At 41.1% G+C, this 13,123-nt stretch overlaps 1 long non-coding RNA gene across 1 annotated transcript in view; it reads right to left on the reverse strand.

Moving 5' to 3' along the window:
• Positions 1–4,698: 4,698 nt before the first annotated feature.
• LOC144689156 (uncharacterized) overlaps positions 4,699–13,123 on the reverse strand; it is a 307,944-nt gene continuing 299,519 nt past the window's right edge. Inside the window, exon 4 of the long non-coding RNA XR_013578576.1 lies at positions 4,699–5,214. This is a non-coding gene — a long non-coding RNA (uncharacterized LOC144689156). The remainder of the gene's footprint in view (positions 5,215–13,123) is intronic.

Here is a 13,123-nt window from a genome sequence, read left to right on the forward strand (position 1 = left end):
TCTTACAAGTGGAACTCAGTTGGCTGTATTTGAATTCAAAATTTAGAAGTGCAACATGTACCCAAACAGTTTGGTCTAGTGACAAGTGTTTCCCAGTCTTCTAACCTGGAATAGCATCCTTGACCATTGCCTGCTGGGTGACTGTTAAGAAGTGGAAAATGATTTTCACAGATGAGTCCCCATTAGCTGAGGTTCTATCTATAACAGGAACATTATCATGTAGAATAATCTCACCTTGTACAAAATTGCTGGAATTTGCATTCACATGAATTGCTCCTTAAATAAATCTTAAAAAATGACGAGTTGAGTGCCTGGTTTCTTAGTGGAAAATGTACCCCCCAGGAGGTTAGCTTTGAATGTTTTATTTTTGTTAAAACACTGGTTGCATTGCAATAAAATTATTTTGAAGATGAACCATCTAGGTGAAAGATGTTTGTGCAGGAACTGAATTCTGCTTTTCCTTCCATTTCTCCCTCATCTTGTGTCTGCAGCAAACCCTGGCATCAAGCAACGTAAGGCCTAGGTGCAGAATAACCCAACCTCAGAACAATAAAGCATTTGTTCTATTTTCAATCCCAGCTATTTCAATCTAGGTATTAATTTCATATGGAAACCACAAGGCTGGCATTGAAAGGACAGATTCAGTCAGTCTGAGGTAAATTTAAAATTGAATGCATTTATTTTGGAAGTAACTTTGATGGTTTATTATTAATTCTAAATTGCTTGTCAATGCAGAGTGTGGCATGTTAATATAGTCACTTGAGGGCTTATAGTAAGCCATTGAGTTGTATTGAGTCACAACTCACCAAGTTAAGATGTAAAACAAACACCTCAATAATTAGCAAAATATATATTTACTAACAAACACATTGTTGCCTTAGTCAAAGTTTTAACTATTGTAACTGATCATGAGAAATTGTCTTAATTGTATTAGCTAGATGAAAATGTTTTACATTTCATTCCTTGCTCCAGAACGTCACCAGCTCCTTACCACGATACCTATCTTGGGTACTTGAGAGTGTGAAATATAACCATTTCCCTCCTTTTCTCCTATAAACCAGTTGTCATGTCCTTTCCTGTCCTCTGACCAGAGAGCAGGAGGTCAATCCATTCCCAGGCCTTCAGTTCGGTATTGTAACTCTTCAGACCACAAGTATCAACTTGCTAACTGTAGGAAGCCACCTGTGCCTATCTCCAGCGCCTCCCTGCAACAGCTGAAGCCAGAAAGCATGTGAGCATATCTCCCGCTTCCAAGTGGCCTTGTATTTTAAAAACATGGTTTTTTCTTTGTTTTTACAAATTTAATTATATCTCACAAAAGCCTCATGTACAACCTTAATGACTGTTGATGTATCGGCAAATATAGCAGCTAAAACAATGGGCATTTAAATAGCACCTTTAATGTAGGAAAACATCCCAAGTTCCTTAATTCACAGGCGTATTATCAAACAAAATTCTATCCTGCATACATTAAGGGCGGAAGGTTATGACACCTCCCACTGGCAGGATTTTCCGGTCCCCCCCAAAGTCAATGAATGTTTAAATGGCTCACGGCATTTTCTGGCCCCAGTCTCGCAGCAACGGGGCTGTAGAATTCCGCCCTAAGATTCCTCAAGCTGTAATAAGCTGAAAGACCAGTTTATGGTCTTGGTTGAGGGGGGAATATTGGCCAGAGAACCAGATGGAATGCCTGCTCTTCTTTGAGTAGTACCATAGTATCTGTTACATTCAACTGAATCACCAGACTAGACCGACATATCCTCAATTTAGCATCTTCACTCCAACAACTGCAACTCTCGCTTTTCATACTGGACTGTGGCATCAGCCTAGCTTATGTGCTCAAGTTTTTTAAACACCTTCTGACTTATATACATGCCAGAATATGCCTGTACGACAGAATTATTGGTCCCAAAACTTTGATAAGTCAGTGCCCAAGTTACGGTTTACACAAAGTTATGCTTTTACTTTTATGATTTCACTTAACATTTCAAACGATTTTAAGTAGATTCTGTTCAAATACCTTTTACATGTGTTTTTAATTGGTAACTGCATAGCTGTGAAATTTGTATTGATTGTATATATAAAAAATGTGCAAGTCTAGATAGAGGGTAATGCAGTCCTGGAGGAGTTTTCAACTCAGTGCAAGTTTATAACAATGACAGAGTTCAGGGATGTTTAAATCCCCTCCAGCAGATGACATCACTCAAAGTAAAGAGCTGGAAAGTTTTTATGTACCCGACTGTGGTAGGAATTACTACAACTTCCAAGTTACTTGCCATCAAGTCTACAGTTACAACAGGATAGAAATTCATCTTAGGCAGCAATGCGAACAGGCGACAGTGAATTGGTGGTGCGTTTTACATTCCGCCAGTTTCCTAGGAATTTTTTTAATAAAAGGAGGTTAACTCTCTCCTCTCATACCTGAGAGTGTTATCCCATGAAGGAAAAACTAAAAAAAATAATTTTATACATGGGCACACATAAATATCTTCTGATTGCATAGCATTTCATGAGAGAATGTATCTCATTGGGCTAGAAAGGTGAATAATATACATGGTGGCAAGCTGTTATTAACAAAGGGCTAGACTTAGCCCCCGCCAGGAATGGGAACGGAGTGGGGGGGGTGGATGGGGAGCGGGCATGGAATTTTATGTTGCCAGCCTGCATGCTGGTTCCTCAGACCATTTTGCCAGAGGTGGGATGTTGGGCGGTGAGCAGCAGGGCTAGGCACCTGGAAGCGATGGGTAGCAGATTGACTTTCTTGATGGCATATTAAGGCCAGTTAACGGTGACAAGCTGCAATTTTCCAGTCAGCCTCCAGGTCCCTGAGGCAGTGGGGACAGATTAGCTGCTGGGAGATGACCTGCCAATGGCAGACTGGGAGGCCAGCACTCCAGGCAGGTTTACAGGCCCTCCCTGCATGGAATGAGTCAGAAGCAGCTGCAAGTCACCCTTTGGAGGATCTTCCAACCTCCCCACCCCCCCGCCACCCCCCCACTCTCCTTCCACCCACCACCACCCTCCCACCCCATGAACAATGGTGACCAGGCTGCTTAATCTAATTAGTACTTTAAAATTTGAGAAGCTTGGAGAGAGGGCTCCATTTTGGGGCACCCTCTCTCTCACTTACCTGGCACGACATCCTGCTGCTGCTTCTGAGCTGGAGGGCTTCCTAATGGGCCTCCAGCTGCAAGAGCCTGCCCACCATCCTTAATTGGACGGCGACTCTGCCCCTGGTCATTAATTGGCCAATTTGGGGAAAATCACAGGTGAGTGACTGTTTCCCACACAGCGCGGCTTCTGACTCCTGATGGCAGGGTTCAGAAGCCCACAGGGATAATCCTCGCCAAAGTAATGTTCTTTTTTCTTGTTTGCACCACTGTTCCTTGTTCAGTCTAATGATTACATCTGGCAACATTCATATGTTCTTCTGTCCACTATTTTGCACAGGTATTAACCCAGTTTATGAAAAACAACAAATGCTGCTAAACACTGGTTTTAGGCATTTGCCTAATAATATAAGCGATAGTAGTTTCTGGGCCTTGGTCTCAAAAGAATTCTTGTAATATAGGGCAGGATTTTCCATACCCGCCCGCTACTGCAATCTTCTGGTCCTGCCACAAGTCAATGGGCTTCTGGGGTGGCAGGGCTGGAAAATCCCAGCCAAAGTCATTGAATCATACAACATAGAAGGAGACCACTCAGCCCATTGTGTTTCTTCGAAAGAGCAATCCAATTGGTCCCATTCCTCTGGTCCTTCCCAATAGCCCTTCAAATATTTTGTTTTTGACTATATATCAAATACCCTTTTGAAAGTTACTATATAATATACAAATAGTTTGTTGTATGGAAATTACTGCACAGGCCTATGATATTCATTTAAATATGTCTGTCAGTATTGCCCCATGTTGTTTATCTTCCTCTGCTAGCAGTCATTACTTTTCCTGAAATAGGTCTACCTGGGTGCTACAGGAGAAAAGCAGGTATACTTAGTAAACCCCTTATTACGGATAGCCAAAATGTGGGCATGCTTCTGCCACCAAAATACAGGTGGATGTACTCTATAGACCCCACTATAGCCCCCACTACATCACTTTAAAGGAGGAGCAGTTGACTGAAGGGTCGTCTTGCATTCATTAATGACTGATGAGGTAGGAATCCTAATCTCCATGATCCATCTCTTAAAACAAGGAGCTTGACAAACTGTTGGGAGCCACTGGGAGACAAGCCCTGGGGTTTTCACCATAGGGTTGGGTAGCATGGAGGAATCCACAACCAACATACATGGAATTATCATGTATGGGATGAGAACCATCTTGAATGCAAGCTGAGACACAGACCCAGAGTCCAGACAGCAGTGAGCACAGGCCAGAAGCAACAAGCATCACCAGTGAAGCAACAACAATTCCAGGGCTCAGTCAAAGCATGGAATCCACACTACCACACTCAGAACCATTTTGGAGCCATTTTGAAGGCTTGCAGCAGGCCCAAAACTGGGAAACTGGTGAAAGAGGTTCACAAGATACAGAACTGCTTCTGGCTTATACAAAAAAAATCAAAAAGATGAGGTCAGTACACTACTTTATGCAGTTGGATCTATTGCCAACAATGTGATAGCAAAGCAGGGAATTAATGAGACTTCAACTTCTTATGAAGGAATCTGCAAGCATTTGATTCATATTTCAGTATCTCCAGAAACTTAATTATAGAAAGGGTAACATTTAACAAGGGAAAACAAAGACCAGGTGAAAACATGGATTTGTTCATCATTCTTCAATACAGGCTGGCAGGGAAATGCAATTATGGAATCTTAAGGGATAAATTGATTAATGACTAAATTGTAGTAGGGGTCCTAGATGAAGCATTATCAGACCTCTCACAAGCAAGAGAGGATTTAACACTAGTCATGGCAGTACAAATTGTGGGGCAAACTGAGCTTAGAAAACAAAATGGGCATTTGTTCATGGAGATGACAAGGTCCCACGGAGAAGATGGATGGGGACCATTTTGTTTGTAGGCCATAAGAGAGAGTTATCCAAAGTTTAAGCCTGCCAAAAGGGGGGAAAGTGCACCAGCCTCCATCTTGAAATGTCTTTAGTGTGGCAGGAACAAACTGCACAAGTGAGAAGAATGGCCAGTAGGGAGAGCAGAGTGCCATAACTGTGGAAAAATAGGCCACTTCAAAACTGTCTGTTGCTCGACCACATTGACAATCTGTAAAAAGAGGGAGAAAATATTAAAGCAGAGCCACATACAAAAAGTGGAACAACCACAGAATAAGGAAGTAACCTTCCTAGGGGAGATAAATTATACTGAAAACAAATACTGGAGTATTAAACTTGAAATGGATGGACACCCCACAGAGTTTAAAATTAGACACAGGAGCAGAAGTTGCTGTTTTATCAGATGAAGTAAAATGTCTCAAACAGATTACGTTGCAACCCTCATCTAACAAATTACAGGGTCATGGTGGGGCTACATTAAAAGCCAAAGGCCAACTAATGGCAAAGTTGAAATATAAAGACAGCCAAATTCATGTCATTCAAAATCAAAAATGCTCTGTACTAAGCAAATTGGGAAGCTTAAAATTGAAGCTAATTATTGAAGTGAATGAAGTTGCTGATGAGCATTACAGCAGTACACTCAGGACTGAATTTCCCAAATTATTTAAAGGCCTAGGAAACTAAAGACTGAGTACCATATCACCCTACGAGCTGATGGTAAACCAATTTGCCCTTAAACTGAGGAAAGTCCCTCACCCATTCTTGGACAAAGTCAAGGGTGAAATTGAGAAGATGCAACATCAAGGGGTTATCTCACCAGTCATCATGCCAACAAAACGATGTTTAGGAATTCTCACAGTCCCAAAACCTAACGGCTCAATAAGAATCTGCGTGGATTTAACTCAACTAAACACTCAGTGGAACATGAGATTCATCCAATGGCCTAGCTGGATGAGAGTCTTGCAAAACTAGCCACCTAGCATAATGGCAGGAAAATAATGTAGAAAGTGTTACCACTCAAGAGTAAAGGGCCAACATTAGAAGCCCATGATGCTGATGTAATGATGATGCAACATCACATGATTGAGTAACAGAGATCTGGAGGGAGGAGAAGTTCCAACTTGGTGCAGAGTTCCCAATATGTACATAGTAGCTGTAAATAAACCGTAGTAGTTTTAACAAATTACAGTCTCAAGCAGCTTACTTTGGGAGAATAGACAAGCCCCAAAGAACCCAGTCTAGACCACGGACACATGGCAAAACAATTACATCATTGTGATGTTACCATCACCCCTTCTATTTGTTCATGATGCCCCAGGATCTGCTGTATACAGCATTAGAGAAATAAAATCAACCGTGCAATGTTTCTGACAAGCCAAGCTGTGGCCAGATAGAAACAATTGGTTCATAGCTCTCTTGAATCTTTTTCTGGCTGAACATAGGTGATTGTGAAAGCAAAACTCTCAGAGAGACAGAAAAAAATGCAATAGTTTTCTTCCTTTAAAAAGACCAAGAGCAAACAGTAAATTACGGCAATTGGTGAATTCTATCATTAAAGGTGATAAAGTTATCACTATAATCCTTTTATTATGGCTTTGATCTAGTTGAGTTCAATATTAAAAACAGGTGTGGTGTATAAACACTAGTTTTATAGTCTGTGTTTTATAGAAATTAACTTCGATCCCATTTGCACAGTAGCATTTATACACCAGACAGTCACCCTTAGGGATAAACAAATGTGACCTGTGATGCTTTGATTTTGAAACATGTTTCCATTTAATCAAGTAATATTTTTCTGCTTCAGAAACACTGCTTCAAAGCATCCTGGAAAGGTTTCCCCCTCCCTAGTGTCTCATTTACTTAATCATCAAATATCCTCTATGCAATGGTTGCTCTGAATGACAAGTATTGTCCAAGATTGAATGCACTTTTGAAATATAAACCCTGACTGAATCAGTTCTATACTCCATGCACTGTCTGGGGGAAGGCTTCCAGCGGACTACATCCCCAACAGCTTGTTTGGAATTATTGAAATCGTGAGAATTACTCCACCTTTTTAAAATATCCTTCTGTTCGTACGTTTTCACCTCATAAGAAATGAAAACATTACGATCACAATACAAGTAGCAATGAGAAAGAGGTCATCCTTGCTTTTACCATCATACAGCATTATACATAAAGGCAGCTACAGGTGATACCTCTGCTGTGACCTACATTACAATGGCAAAGCTCAGAATTACATTTTAAAAGTCACTAAAAATGTCCTGGAAATATTTTGAAGAACTACAAAAAAATAACAGAGGTTGGAGGGCTGTCTGGACTAGAATCCTGGCCATTTAAACACACCATAAGCTGTGGCCTTAAATTCAGTACCAGGTCAAATAACCATTACCTAATTAAGTTTCTTAGTATGTTTTAAAATTCAGAAATCAAATTTGATTAAATAAACCAGTCATAATTTAAAACTAGCAACTGAATACAACATTTCATATAACTGATTAAAATAATCAAGAGATTTGTCCACATTAACCTACACTTAAAAGCGAGGTGTCAGCTGCGGCTCAGTCCATAGCACCCTTGCCTTTGAATCAGAGGGTTGTGGGTTCATGTCCCACTCCCGGAAACCAAGAACTGTGATTGTACTCGAAAGAGTTGCAATCTGTGACTGTTGATAACTGGGAAGAATTTAACTTACACTTAATTGGACTAATTTCAAGGAATTAAAAAGTCAAAACACCTGTTCTTCATTGCTATGTTGTTTCGCTTGATGGCATTATTGCTCTCCCATTATTCTGGATGGCAGTGACATTGCATTCCCAACTGAAGGACAGGCACGCAACCAATTTACTCACAAACAGGATCCGAGTGCAACATTCACCACCACTGGGTAATGAAGCAATCCAAACTTGCAACTTTGCACCCAAGACACGACATGGCTCATTTTGCCCAGTGTATTCTAGGAAAGTCAGTGACATCGTGAATCTGATCATGTGCAGTTCTCCAGCATTATTTTACTTGAAAACAAAATCAGTAAAATAAGCAGATTTCAGCCAAAGCTACTTTACTTGTTTTTTAATGCTGTAAATAACTCTCCAAAGGGAAGCTTTTCAACTGGATTCTTGTTAGCGATACTTCAATATTGTACCAATAAAACATTTCCAGGTGGCATCTATTAGTCAAAGCATTTAGCTGCCAAATCTATCTACTTTTATAAGATAATGGGACAGAAATTTGTAACTGAGCAGGTAATTTGGCTAATATCTCCCACCTGGAAGCTTTTTATTGGTGTGTGAATACTGTAATCAAGGAGCAGATGCTGCCTTCTGACAAGTAACAATTCAGCAACACCAGATTCCCTGGTACAAAACAAAGTTTTGCAATCCCATCATGATGTTGCCCCCCACTTTACAGTGGCTACAGTTCCAAATTACTTCATTGGCTCTAAAGCACTTGGGACATCTGGTGGGCATGAGAGGCATTATATAAATGCAAGCCTTTCACTCTAACAAGCTGGGCACTAGTAACCTTCCTAGTATCCTTGTACAACGTGAGCAAGGTATCTTTTCAAAAATCAGGTAATGCTGGGACATAGAATAGGTTCAATCTACCTCTCCTCCCAGATGTCCAGGATCTGAAAGTTTATCACCTCCCTCTGAATTTTTTCCACAAATTTACAATCACCAGGGAAGTGGTACTCAGCAAAATGTTGGAGCTGTGGGCTGAGAAGTCCCGGGTCCTGATGAACTTCATCCAAGGGTCTTCAAAGGATTGGCTAGTGAGATAGTTGAGGCGTTGGTTTTAATTTTCCAAAATTCCCTGGATTCTGGTAACGTTCCATTAGATTGGCAAATAGCGAATATAACCCCTTTATTCAAAAAGAAAAGAAGATAGAAGGCTTTGGAATACTAGTGCCGTATTCCAGTAATTAAAGAGTTTAAATGTTCTAAAGCTTCTTTGAAAAACCACGGAGAGAAGGTAAGTTTGTAAGGAGGTAGGTTGGGCAAGGGGTTAGGATGGGTAAAGAAAGTGGGTAAGGGGGTAGAGTGGATGAGGGGGTAGGCTGTGTGATGTAAATGGGTAAGGGGGCAGGGTGACTGGTGGGTAGGATGGCAGGTGGGTGAGGAGATAGGATGGTAAGGTGGCAGGTGGGTGATGTGGTAAGGGGGCAGGGTGGCAGGTTTGCAGGGTGGTAGCTGGGTAGGATGGTAGATGGGTAGCCTGGCAGGTGGGTGAGGTGGTAGGGTAGCAGGTGGGGAGGGTGGCAGGGAGGTGAGGTGGGTAGGTGGGTCTAGGGGTACTCAGGGGGTTTGGGGGGGGTGTCTGTTTGGGGGGCGGGGGGGGGGGAGTCGAGGAGGGAGCCAGGGAAGTCAGTGTGAATAATTGGGGGTCAGTTGTATAGTTACCCAGGAGTTAGACCAGGTTTTACTCTGTCTAACATTTTCTAGGTAACTATTCTGTTAAGTAGGTCAGAACTGTCCAAAGTCTTTGACTCTAACTCAGAGTTGGAGACTTTTTCAGAGGATGCTGGGGAGCAGGGGAATTGCCCATCGGAAGTTCAAGCTTCCTGGCATTTCACGTAGAGTCATTGCATTGGGACTTACGGGGATCCAATAACGCATCTTCCAGAGTATGTCTGGTTTCTGATGATCCGGACACTGGCCTACATTTATTTTAACAATTTTTTGTGTAATTCTGTTCGCTTATGTCGGTCTTAGTAAGCTCAGTTGAGCAGAGTTCACCAATGGTACTTTTCCAGGATCTAAATTAAAGCAGTTCACCCATGTTGAGGAATATGAAACACCCTGGTTTGTGCATCGTACAGGCTATCCAGAGTTCCCTGGATATTCCACCTTTGATCTACAATGCTGCAGGCAAAATTCCTTGGCATGGAAGTTCTGCGGACCTTAACAGCAGGACCTCAAAGACATTTTGTCGTTCATCTCTTGCCAAGAAGGAGTTGGCCAAATGGAACGCCACAGCAGGGGGGCACAGCCGAGGGTCCTTGGGAACAGACCCTGGCAATGGAGAGGAAAGAGAAGCCCTGCAATCTGGAGGACGTCATTAGGTAGAGCTGGAAGCAGGTGAACAATTGTAATTGGGAGAGGTGAAAGCTTCTGTAATAGAAACTATCGAAGGTGACTCTCTGTCTGGATAGATAAGAATAGAACCAGGCAAGGACAGCTCCCCCTGTCAGTTGGGCAATGGAAGTTTGGAGGTGGATGCTACAGTCAGCTGTCTTGAAGGCTGCAGACAGGTTGAGATGATTGAGGAGGGAGAGTTTACTATGGTCACACTCACATATGATGTCACTTGTGACTTTGGTAAGGGTCATTTCAGTGCTGTGGAAGGGGTGGGCATCAGATTGGAGGGTTTCAAAGCTGGAGTTGTGGGACAGATAGGTATAGACAACACATCCAAGGACAGTGGAGAAGAAAGGGAGGCTGGAGTTGGGGCCTCAACATTCCTGAATCTTAAATATAATTTGCATTATATCCTTCCAGTTGGATCTCTTGCACTGAGGTCTTCCGAGACTAGTGGAATTTCTCTTTCATTTCACTGCTCCTTTGATGCTCTGAAAGCAATTTTGACACTTTTATAGGAGTAGATAAGTTCAAGGAGCATGTATGGACATTGATATTTACAGTCATAAGTGGACTTTAATGGACCCCTGTAAAGAATATTTTAGGCCACTTACCCTTCCATTATAAACCTTTCAATGAATCATTTCAAAGTCACCTAACTTTACATGACATCACTGAAATTTGCCAGACAGTACCACTAACAGCTGTAGATTAGCAGGGGAAGTAGTTTGATCAATTCACAATTCAAAACTATATTTTTCGTACCAATATGAAAAGGATGTGGTCTCAACAGAAAGAATTTTTGAAATCTATGAACATGACCTTTTCAATGTTCAGGTGGTACCATTAAATAGACTTAGTTTCCAATTCATCTGTTTCAAATTGCGTCTACCTCCAGCTTGCACAATGGAGCTTTTCACTGTAATAATTTCTGATCCACCAATTTCCACTAAAGCATTCTGTTACAACACTGCATCACATACAAGAACTGTGCTATGAAAACCTGGAAACTGAGAAATGAAAACCTGCATGAGGTATTGGTCAGTGCCAAGTGTATGTCTTTTGTTCTCTGAGGGTTGATAGTTGTTGGTTGGCCTTGTATTCCCAAGTCTGGAAGTTTTCTTTGTTGTAGTGCCAGTTAAATGCAGTTTTTACTGCTTAGGAACAGCTTTCTCCCATGGCTGGTTACAAACTATAAATTAATCCTGCATATTTTCTCAGTGAATAAGTGGAAGTAGATGCTAAATCACCATCCCAATGGAAGCTATAATCTTAAACATCTTAACAATGATAATAACTGGGTAGAAATTGACTGTACCCACAAGCCCATTTCATGCTCTTTTTGATTCCTAGTTCAGTGGCTAGACAGATTTCTTTTGTCAATGACTTTGCAATTTTCACACAAAGGAAGTTCAGTTCTAATCAGATGAAATCATTGGTGTGAAATGCCTTAACTATTTGTGCGTAGCGTATATTCGTTCCCCCGTTTATTTCTGTGAAATCTAGATAAAGTGTGATTAGCATTTGACTGATCCCGAATTTTTCCATTCTAATTCACTCTGGCTCTGTCAGAATGTTTAAGGCATTTGAGAGACATTTACTGAAAAAGACTGTGACAAAACTGCAGAAGCATTTTATTCAAATTTGTCTCCACCTTATGAAGACAGCGAGTCATGTTAAGGTGCAATTTTACAGGCCCTCAACCCCTGGGTAACTCAGGCCAGCAGCCATTATTCATGTCCTTCAGGGAGAACAGTCAAGTTTCAGGCTTTTTCTAACACTTCTTATAAAAAAAAATCCCGTTGAAGGTTTCCATTGGTAAACCTTGGTGCCTTATTCAGTCTCTCAGCATAAAGTCAGCAAGAAGTGAGCAGGGTAAAAAGAATGGCCACCCAGAGGAATCATTGGGAAACCCATTCCACTTTCTTGTGAAGGAATGCAGCTATAAATACAGAGTTATAAGAGAATCCAGCTATACATATCGGTCTATAAGACTAAAAGTACGATTCTCCTATGAAGTAGAGATTAAAAATTAAAAGCATAGTTCATCTGCTGGATAAAGATTTAGAAGTTTATAAGCATGCCTGGGCATAATTGTATGCTCAAGGATACCAACATCCTGTGGCATAGGATATGGTATATCCTCTAACACATAGGAAAGAATAGGAACTGGCCCCTTATGACCTCAGCAAGTTGTAAATTGTAAGATACTACAATCTAACAACGGATAAACTTAAGGATGCCCCTAAATCACTTGTCAACTGAATCTTGGAAACTGAGTGTAGCAAAGAAGTGACTACCATCTGCACCTCTCAGTATCTTGTTTGCTTAAACGATGTTGACTAAAATGAAGGATGTTGGCTAAAACAAAGGATGTTGTCCAGCACAGGTTCTCAACATATTTCCTCCTAGTTCAGTTCTTTTATGGTATAAATATTGAAACCACATCGTAGGAGTTTTAGATTCATTGGATTCACTCCAGCGTCTCTCAAGGTAAAGGTATGGCTGCCGTTGTGTAGTGATGATAGTTCTTCCCTTAATTGGGAAAGAGGTATCTTGGTAGACTCGGTAGCTTTCTACTCTGGGATTTAAGGTGGTCTACTCTGGGATTAAATATTGATGGATATCTTAAATATCTCTCCATAACATTATTAAGACCTGGATTCTCTAATAGAAAGATGATAACGCTCACTTTTCCTAGAACTATCAATGTTGCAATCGACTTACCATCAAATGTGAATTGCATATTCGAATTGTTAATAAACTTTTCGATAATTTAGAAAATATATTGTCTCATAGAGCCTTCTGTATCCAAAGTGCGAGAACCCATCTCTGTACACTCTTCAGTGGAGAGGTACATTGTTGAGGAGAGATGCACAGACCCATAAAATATCTGGGTTGTTATAATCTGACTAAAACTTGTTAAAAAGGCTATCTGGTGGATGGTAATATTTTCTGGTGGTTCCTTTCCTTCAGGATGAGTTAGATCTGTTCTTCAGACCCAATTAAGTGTCTATAAGGCTTGTCTTTCTCAACCTT

This window comes from Cetorhinus maximus, chromosome 13 (assembly GCF_964194155.1).
Source record: "Cetorhinus maximus chromosome 13, sCetMax3.hap1.1, whole genome shotgun sequence".
Taxonomy (NCBI): Eukaryota; Metazoa; Chordata; class Chondrichthyes; order Lamniformes; family Cetorhinidae; genus Cetorhinus; species Cetorhinus maximus.